The sequence below is a fragment of the Mustela putorius genome, unplaced genomic scaffold, assembly GCF_011764305.1.
Source record: "Mustela putorius furo isolate JIRA1106 unplaced genomic scaffold, ASM1176430v1.1 tig00003909_pilon_pilon_pilon, whole genome shotgun sequence".
In the NCBI taxonomy this organism is placed as follows: Eukaryota; Metazoa; Chordata; class Mammalia; order Carnivora; family Mustelidae; genus Mustela; species Mustela putorius.
In genome coordinates, this window is record NW_025422057.1 from 42183389 (window position 1) to 42193132 (window position 9744).

The 9744-nt window shown below is 42.5% G+C and overlaps 1 pseudogene; it reads right to left on the minus strand.

Annotated features, from left to right (window-relative positions):
• Positions 1 to 4712: 4712 nt before the first annotated feature.
• Positions 4713 to 5714, minus strand: LOC101686700 (annotated as a pseudogene).
• Between the last annotated feature and the right edge of the window lie 4030 nt (positions 5715 to 9744).

Here is a 9744-nt window from a genome sequence, read left to right on the forward strand (position 1 = left end):
GCTCTGCGGTAGCTTGTTACACAGGAAAGGACAAACAGAACCAGAGGCTACAGGCCCTGCCCACCAGGACCCTAGCTCCACTTTTGTGTGGTTTTCCTCGCTGTGCCTTCTGCGTTGGGCATCATTTTCAGCTTAGACTAAAATGGCCTCATTTACTGGTGTGTGATCCAAGCCTACGGGATGCAAGGGTCGTTTTTAGAAATGACACCCCTGAGGAATTTTCTCATATTAGGGTGATCCTACTGAGTCTTCCCTTAAGATAGGATAAACTGCCTATTCCTAAGCCAACTGCTAGTGAGGAAAATGGCATGAGGTCCATAATCGGCTTAGATCTGCACTGTCTACTATGGTAGCCTCGAGACCACATAGAGCTACTGAAATTAAAATAGAAATTAAATGAAAAGTTCATTCCTTCAGTTGCACCAGTCACATTTTGTTCAGTAGACACATGTGGCTCGTGCTTAATGTAAGGGAAAACACATAGGATAGAACATTTGCATCATTGAAGAAAGTTCTGCAGGACAGCACTGACTTAGACGAATCCTTGGGAGTTGGGAGGGTAAATCTGGGGAAGTCAAGCACAGTGGTTACCACACTGGAAGGGGGTTAAGAGAGGTAAAGAGGTAGGTAAAGAGGACTCCCCCCGGGTGCCTGGGTGGCTCAGTGGGTTAAAGCCTCTGCCTTCGGCTCAGGGCATGATCCCAGTGTCCTGGGATGGAGTCCCGCATCGGGCTCTCTGCTCAGCAGGGAGCCTGCTTCCCCCTCTCTCTGCCTGACTCTCTGCCTATTTGTGATCTCTCTGTGTCAAATAAATAAATAAAATCTTAAAAAAAAAAAAAAAAAAGGAATCCCCCCCCCCAAACTTTCAGTTACCATTGACCCTCCCTCTAAGAAGAAACTCATTCCTTGATACTCAGGCCACTAACTTGGCCACCAATCAGGGCCTAACCAGCATCAGAGTCTTCAACAGGCCCTGTAAGCAGCCGTCATCAGGATTATGTCCCCAGTTTCTGAATGTATGGTTGGAACGGATGGCCTGCTGCCACAGAGCTGCTGTGGGCTTAAAGAGTAAGTCCATCTTCATAGGAACTGCCAGGTAGAAGCCACTGGATTACCTCTCCCGGCCAAGGGAAATTAACTCCCAATGTTGGAGGTCCTTGGGGCTGTGTTTGCCTCATCTTCTGCACTCAAGCAATCGCTCCCATGGGTCATGGAGTGTGTATAAAACTCATGCAGGGGAAGCATATCACAAGAAGCCAGCAGAACCTCAGGTAAAAGGGGACACAGCTGGAGGCACCTGGCGAGGATCAATAACCAGGGATGAAATCCAGAGCTTATTCAGAAAGTTCTCTGTGTGGTCGAAGTGGGAAACCTAATCAAGAAACATGGAAAGAGGACTGACTTCACAACGTAAAAAAAAATAAAATGTGGAAGGACAAGGGGAGCCAGGGTCTTCTCAGGAAATGACTCTCCTTTTGTAACTTAAAAAGCACCATATACAACCCAAAATGTGGCAACTCCTTATCAAAATATCAATTTTTCCAACCTTTGTTCATGAAAATGTATTTTTTATAAAGACAAGAGTTTTACACATGAAACAGGCAAAAATATCAAAAAATGGGCAGAAGATATGAACAGACACTTCTCCAATCAAGACATACAGATGGCTATCAGACACATGAAAAAATGTTCATCATCATTAGCCCTCAGGGAGATTCAAATTAAAACCACATTGAGATATCACCTTACACCAGTTAGAATGGCCAAAATTAACAAGACAGGAAACAACCTGTGTTGGAGAGGATGTGGAGAAAGGGGAACCCTCTTCCACTGTTGGTGGGAATGCAAGTTGGTGCAGCCTCTTTGGAGAACAATGTGGAGATTCCTCAAGAAATTAAAAATAGAACTTCCCTATGACCCTGCAATTGCACTATTGGGTATTTACCCCAAAGATACAGATGTCGTGAAAAGAAGGGCCATCTGTACCCCAATGTTTATAGCAACAATGGCCACGGTCACCAAACTATGGAAAGAACCAAGATGCCCTTCAATGGACGAATGGATAAGGAAGATGTGGTCCATATACACTATGGAGTATTATGCCTCCATCAGAAAGGATGAATACCCAACTTTTGTAGCAACATGGACGGGACTGGAGGAGATTATGCTGAGTGAAATAAGTCAAGCAGAGAGAGTCAATTATCATATGGTTTCACTTATTTGTGGAGCATAACAAATATCATGGAGGACAAGGGGTGTTAGAGAGGAGAATGGAGTTGGGGTAAATTGGAAGGGGAGGTGAATCATGAAAGACTATGGACTCTGAAAAACAATCTGAGGGGTTTGAAGTGGCGGGGATGTGGGAGGTTGGGGTACCAGGTGGTGGGTATTATAGAGGGCACGGATTGCATGGAGCACTGGGTGTGGTGAAAAAATAAAGAATACTGTTTTTCTGAAAATAAATAAATTGAAAAAATTTAAAAAAAAAAGAAAGATGATGAGGGCTAAAAAAAAAAGATAAGAGTTTTGTTTTGTTTTAATTTTAAAGATCCTATTTATTTATTTGACAGAAACTGCAAGAGAAGGAATACAAGCAGGGAGAACAGCAGGCAGAGGCAGCAGACACAGGCTCCCTGCTGAGTGAGGGGCCCAATGTGGGACTCGATCCCAGGACCCTGGGATCATGACCTGAGCCAAAAGCAGACACCCAAAGATTGAGACATCCAGGTGCCCCCCAAAAATGTAAAATTTTTGAGATGTAGAAGAAATAGTGTGTCTATTTATCTCATTTATTAATTTAGCTATTCATATTTTAAGTGCATATTTTATAAAGTAGTATCTCAATCTGTAAATGTTTCTTTTGTTCATTCCATGTGTTGTGAAACAACCCCAGTTTTTATGTCCCCTAGAGCCTCTTGGTGAGTCATCCAACAGGTTTCTTAAAAAACTCATTTCTTGAGAACAAAACCAAGAAGCCTCGAGAATTTCAATTCCCTACTTACCATCAAGAAGATCTCAAGGAAATAGGTTTGCATGTGGTGCACTTATTGTAGGTGGAAATGGGGACCCGCTTGACCATTTTGCGGAGGTGTGACGCTGCCATAATGCCAAGGGAACACCCAAGGCCCTGTCTGCTAAAGGGTGGGAAAAGCAGATGGCCCTGGGACTTGGGACATGCTCACAACTGATTCGGTAGTGGACAAAGGATCCATAAAAAAATAGGGGTGCTTGGGTGGCTCAGCCATTAAGCATCTGCCTTCAGCTAAGGTAATGATCTCAGGGTCCCAAGATCAAGGCCCGCATCAGGCTCTCTACTAAAAGCCTGGTTCTCTGTCTCCCACTCCCCCTGCTTGTGATCCCTCTCTCACTGGCTCTCTGTCAAATAAATAAAATATTTTTTTAAAAATAGAGGAACTTCTGGGGCGCTTGGGTGGCTCAGTGGGTTAAGGCCTCTGCCTTCGGCTCAGGTCATGATCCCAGGGTCCTGGGATCAAGCCCCGCATCGGGCTCTCTGCTCAGTGGAGCCTGCTTCTCTCTCTCTCTCTCTCTCTGCCTACTTGTGATCTCTCTCTGTGTCAAATAAATAAATAAAATTTTAAAAAAATTTAAAAAAATAGAGGAACTTCAAGAGATTAAGAGAAATGTAAGAGTCCTGTTAATGGAATGTAATATGTTACTGAAACAAACATTTGGGGACAGTTAGGGAAATCTGATCCTCAACTGGATATTAGATTCTTTTTTCAAAGATGAGATGATAGTACGGTGTTTGTGCTAAAAGCGTCATTTTCTGGGATGCCTGGCTGGCTCAGTCAGAAGAACACGTGACTCTTGGTCTCTGGGTGGTGAGTTCGAGCCCATGCGGGTGTAGAGATTACTAAATAAGAAAAAAAAATTTTTTAAAGGAAAAAAAAGATTATGTATCTTCTAGATACATGTCTAGAACTTAATTTAAGATCATCTAGTAAGAGAGGTTGGGAAGAAAACAGAGAGGAAGTGTGTGTGTGTGTGTGTGTGTGTGTGTGTGTGTTGGGGGTTGGAGAGTAAAGAGGGAAAAAGATTGGCCACAATTAATAATTGGTCAAGCTGTGTGATGAGTACTTGAGGGATGATTATACTAATCTCTCCATTTTTAAGCATGAAGGCTTTCATTTTAAAAAATAAAATGTCTTCAGAAGTTTGTTTTTCAAACTGAGGTAATTTAGAGAACATCCTTTAATATGAGAGGATTTTAAGGGCTAGACTATTTTTTTTTTTTAACTAGGCCATTAGTTACTAGTTTTTTGAAGCTTTAGGCATGTATAGTAGGTATGGAATACAGAACAGATAGGGTTCCTTGCCTTCCCCTTGCAAAGTATCAAGAGGCTGGTTGACAGTCGACCAATTGTTTACATTTCTGTAATACCTTGGCAGAAGGTGTTGTGTGTTATCAAAACCACCTGTCACCCCTTACTAAAATGCTCTACCATTTAAAAATTGTAAATAGGGACACCAGGGTGGCTCAGTTGGTTAAGCTTCCGCCTTCAGCTCAGGTCATGGTCCTGGGGTCCTGGGGTCCTGGGATGGAGCCCCACATTGGGCTCCCTGCTCAGAGGGAAGTCTGCTTCTCCCTCTCCCTCGGCCACTCCCCCTGCTGTGCTCTCTCTCTCTGTCAATTATATAAATAAGACCTTTTTTTAAAAAAAGTTCCTCCAGTAGGAAAGAAGGCCTGCCACTCAGCCTGCATAGGGGTAGGGAGGAATTCCTTTGACCCCCACACCAGGCATCTTGAAAATTCCACTAGCTTCAGCCTGCGGCAGAAGACCCTTGGGGTCCCTTCCATCCTGGGCACTGGTCACAGACATTTCCGAGTAGTCCTTCCCTCCGAAGCAAAATGAAGTTGTTTTAGCAACAGGTAACTTCACTCTTCCTCCATTGTAACAGGCCCCCCAGAGCTCCCCCTCAGCATTAAGGCACATACTGTCTGGGGTTTTTCTCCCTCTCCAGCTTGTGGACACTTCAGTAGATCTTTCCCGTCTGCATGTCCTAGTCAAAGGCGCCCATGGAGCAAGACAAACTGTCAATGTCATAGAGGATGTTGTGGTCCAGGGGCCAATCCAAACCACGGGAGATGTCCGCCTGGTCAAAGTACTTTTCCACTCAGTGGTCAGGAAAGAGGGAGTACAGGGACCCCTTGTGCTGCTCTAGAACAGCCAGGGTGGTCTCCTCAGCTGTGGTGCTAGCCAAGTACCTCTCAGTGGGCTCCACCTGCCCGTCATTGAACAGATTGTTTTTCTTGTCTTATCTGCTTCAGCCAGCATGACCACTGACTGATCTTCCCAGTTCGAAGCCTAGACTTGTTCCAATGGTAGCAGCGTAGCCTCCTGACTGGCGAGGAGCCACAGAGCTGGCAGGGGCATTGACGGTCACTTGTTGCACTCACATGCTGAGCAGACACCACTGGCAAACCTTTTCTGCAGAAATATCTATGGAGAGCGGAGAGTTGGACGCTCCTCCCCCACCTGGAGTCTCATCACCCTGGTAGCTCTTTAATGGAATGCGCTCAGGCTAAATGGGAGACCTTGTCCTGGGGGCCATCTTGGTGCTAATGACTGTGGGAGAACTGACTCAGGACTAGATTTCCTTTTAGTCTTCTCTGAAAGAGTCTTTGAAAATGAGTAACTCTCGATGTTGGTGTCTGTGGTAGGTATGAGACCAAGGTCTCATACCTACCACATGGTAAAGCTAGAGTGTGGTCTTTGGCGCTCTCTCCTGACAGCTATGTGACCCTGAGTCACAGCCACCCATTTCAGAACCTCACACTAGTTTCTATGACAGCCTTCTCCTCTATCCTGATTTGGATCACTTGGTTGGTTCATGAGGCAAAGTTGAGCTCAGGCTGGAAAGTGGCCCACCAGCCTGGGATATTTGGTGTGTGCCGTGGGCATTGTCAGTGTGTGTGTGTGTGTGTGTGTGTGTGTGTGTGTGTATTTTAAAGAAGGAAAAGAGAACACATATCAATCTAGAAAGTCAGTTCGATTCAGTTCAGTTAAGGGGCACCTGGCTGGCTCAGTCAGTAGAGCCTGTGACTTAGTCCTGAGGTTGTAAGTTCAGACCTCACAGTGGGTGTAGAGATTACTTAAAAATAAGAAATTTGGGGATGCCTGGGTGGCTCAGTTGGTTAAGTGGCTGCCTTGGGCTCAGGTCATGATCCCAGCATCCTGGGATCAAGTCCCACATTGGGTTCCTTGCTCAGCAGGAAGCCTCTGCCTCTGTCTTCTCCCTCTGCCTCTGCCTGCCACTCTATCTGCCTGTGCTCACTCTCTCTCTGACAAAAAAAAAAAAAAAAAAAAGAAATATGGGGTGCTTGGGTGGCTCAGTAGATTAAGTGTCTGCCTTTGGCTCAAGTCATGATCCCAGAGCCCTGGATCGAGCCCTGTACTGGGCTCCCTGTTCAGGGGGGAACCTGCTTCTCCCTCTCCCTCTGCTGCTCCCCCTGCTCTCCCTTTGCCCTTCCCTCCTGTACTTGCTCTCTCTCTCTTTCAAATAAAATAAATTAAAAATCTTTTTAAAAATACAGTTCAGAGAGTTGCTATTGTATTTTTGAGGAAATGATGTATTAGTTAGCTTTGGTGTGGTAACAAACATGCCTCCTCCCCTAATCTCAGTGACTTACAACAATATGCATTTCTCCCTCACATTGCATGTTTCTATCTAGGATGGCTCTGCTTCTTGTATCTTCTCATTCTAGAACCAACCTGAAGGATCAATCCCCTATGGAGGATATGCCATTTTTATTGCCAAGGGAAACAAGCAAGAGACAGAATTGAATCATCTACTGGCTCTTAAAGTTTCTGCTTGACTGTGGTAACTATAAGTCCTGCTCATGTTCCACTGCCCAAAGCAGTCATATTGACAATGGGTTAGGAAGTACACTCTAACTTCGGGAAGACACTGCAAATGACACATATAATCCTCTTACAGGGAAGAGAGCAGGTAGTTGGAATCAATAATCCAAGTGCCTGAATATTCTAATATGTTCACTGTTGCTGCAGGAGAGTATAGGAATATTGCTGTTATTTTTCTATTCTCATGTCTTCCATTTTTACAGTATTTATATAATTTTCATAACTCAACATCTGTTCTACTAGGGTAAACTACAGTGTCCATTACCTGGCTGTTAGTACATTGGAGATATTGGCTAACTATGAAAATTGTACCATTTATTTTGCACCTGTCAATCTCTCCACTTGGTTTCTTTTTGAACAGAGCTCAGACTGCTTCCTACCTACTTTTCTTTACTGTGTTTGTGATTGACTCCTGGACCCTTAAAAGCATTAGTGAAAATATATGTATAAAAGAGGCTGACATGTACTAGATATTCACAAAGACTGCTCAAATCTGAATTGTGCATTATTTGGGTAGACAAAAATTTCAGTGCAACATAATAAAACATTTGATTTTATTTATGGTATTCTATTTTATAATTCAACTTTTGTTACAAAAATAATAAATGTTCATTTTAGGAAATTACAAAAATATTAAAAAAGCCAAAACCAGTGGGTAAATTTACTAGTCATCCCACCACCCTAACATAACCACTGTTACCATTTTAGTGAATATATTTTCAGTAATGGGGCATCTGGGTGGCTCAGCCAGTTAAACGACTGCCTTCAGCTCAGGTCATGATCCCAGGGTCCTGAGATTGAGCTCCCTGCTCAGCGGAAAGCCTGCTTCTCCCTCTCTCACTCCCCCTGCTTGTGTTCCCTTTCTGACTGTGTCTCTCTCTGTCAAATAAAAAAATTAAGGTCCTTAAAAAAAAAGAATATATTTTTCAATGATATTTCTAATATATGTAAATGTGTAAAAATGTATAAAATATTTTAAAAAGTATAAAAATGTATAAAAAAATCATGTTGTGATTGACTAGTTTCACTTCTCATATGATGTGACTAGTTGTTGATACCATTAGGTATTACACCACATTATTAGTGGTTGCACAATATCCTATCCTAAAGAAGCAACATAATTTGTTTAACTAGTTCTCTATTAATTATCAATGATTCTATTATAAATTTCCTCATATATGAATAATTTCAAACAGCCACGATTAAAATTTCCATAGACCAGCTTTCTAGGATGAGAAATGCTGGAGCAAATGCTTACATGTAATTTTCAGTGCCAGCCACAGTATTGACTTACAAGAAAAGTACTCAAACAAAGAAAAAAGAGACAAACCAAAAAAAAAAAAAATAGTCTCTTAACTATAGAGAACAAACTGATGGTTACCAGAGGGGAGATGGGTGGGGGAGAGGGGAAATAGGCAAAGGGAATTAAGAAGACACTCATGATGATGAGTGCTAAGTGATGTATAGAATTGTTTTTTTATATAAGTTTCTTTTTAAGATTTTATTTATTTCAGACGAGAGAGAGAGAGAAAGAGAGAGAGAGAGAGATAGCATGAGCAAGGGGAGGAGCAGAAGGAGAAGCAGGCTCCCTACTGAGCAAGGAGCCCAAACATGACCTGAGCTGAAGGCAGACGCTTAGCTGACTGAATTGCTAAATCACTATATAGTCCAACTAAAACTAATATAACACTATACGTTAATTACACTGGTATTAAAATAAACATTTTTAAAAACCATTGTGGGTTGCCTGGGTGGCTCAGTGGGTTAAACCTCTGCCTTCAACCCAGGTCATGATCTTGGGGTCCACATTGGCTCCCTGCTCAGTGGGGAGCCTGCTTCCCCCTCTCTCTCTGCCTGCCTCTCTGCCTACTTGTGATCTCTGTCAAATAAATAAATAAAATCTTTTTAAAAAATCATTGTATTTTGGTGTCTAATATATGATTGCCGATCATCTGTGCTATTAGGCTTCTTGCATTCCTCAATCCTCTAAAGAAGTACCAAACTATTACATGATTTTAAACCAAGTAAAGAACTCTCACTTTCAGAAATAGTGCACTAAATAATTCAGAACTAACCTCCTATTGAAGACAACTAAAATAATTCATATGAACTATAAAAAGCTTTCCCCTGAAAACAGAAAAATGCTAACAAGTAACAAGGAATCACCTTGCCAATCATTGGCAAGAGACAATTGCTCAGAAAAAGTGAACAGCCAGAGAGGAGAACTCAGTTTGGGGGCCACTTTTGCAACCAGCAGAGTAGCTAAAAAGCTGAGGGAGCTAAGGTCATGTATGTTAGAATCTCAGGCTTTTCAAGGCAGAGTCAGTCCTGGAAAACCATTCCAAGCTCAGGACTGTAACCCTGAGTGGATGCACCCTGGAAGTAAGAGTAAACTGAAAATAAACTAGCTTTCTCCTGTGCTTCAGCTCAATTTCAAGTACTCTGGGTGATTCAGAAAAATCTCAAGCACTGAAAATGCTTTTGGTGCTTCTGGATTGCTAGAAGGGCCCCTCACATTTGCCAAAGTCAATGGAAACCCTTTCTATAAGAAGATATTATCCTAGTCTTAACATCACTCCAACAAATTTTTCAGCACAGTTTTCAGCACACAATCAAAGATAATCAGACATAGAAGGAGACAAAATAAGAACAAGAACCAGCATAAACACTAGACAATAGATTTCAACAGTCCAGACAGTGGGGTCATTAGACATAAATCAGAAAAAAAAATCTTAGTATGGTCAGTAGGATACAAATTGAACTTTTGACACAAAATTGGAAACTAAACAAAACATAAATTGGGGTGCCTGGCTGGCTGAGTTAGTATAGCATGAGATTCTTGATCTCAAGATTGTGAGTA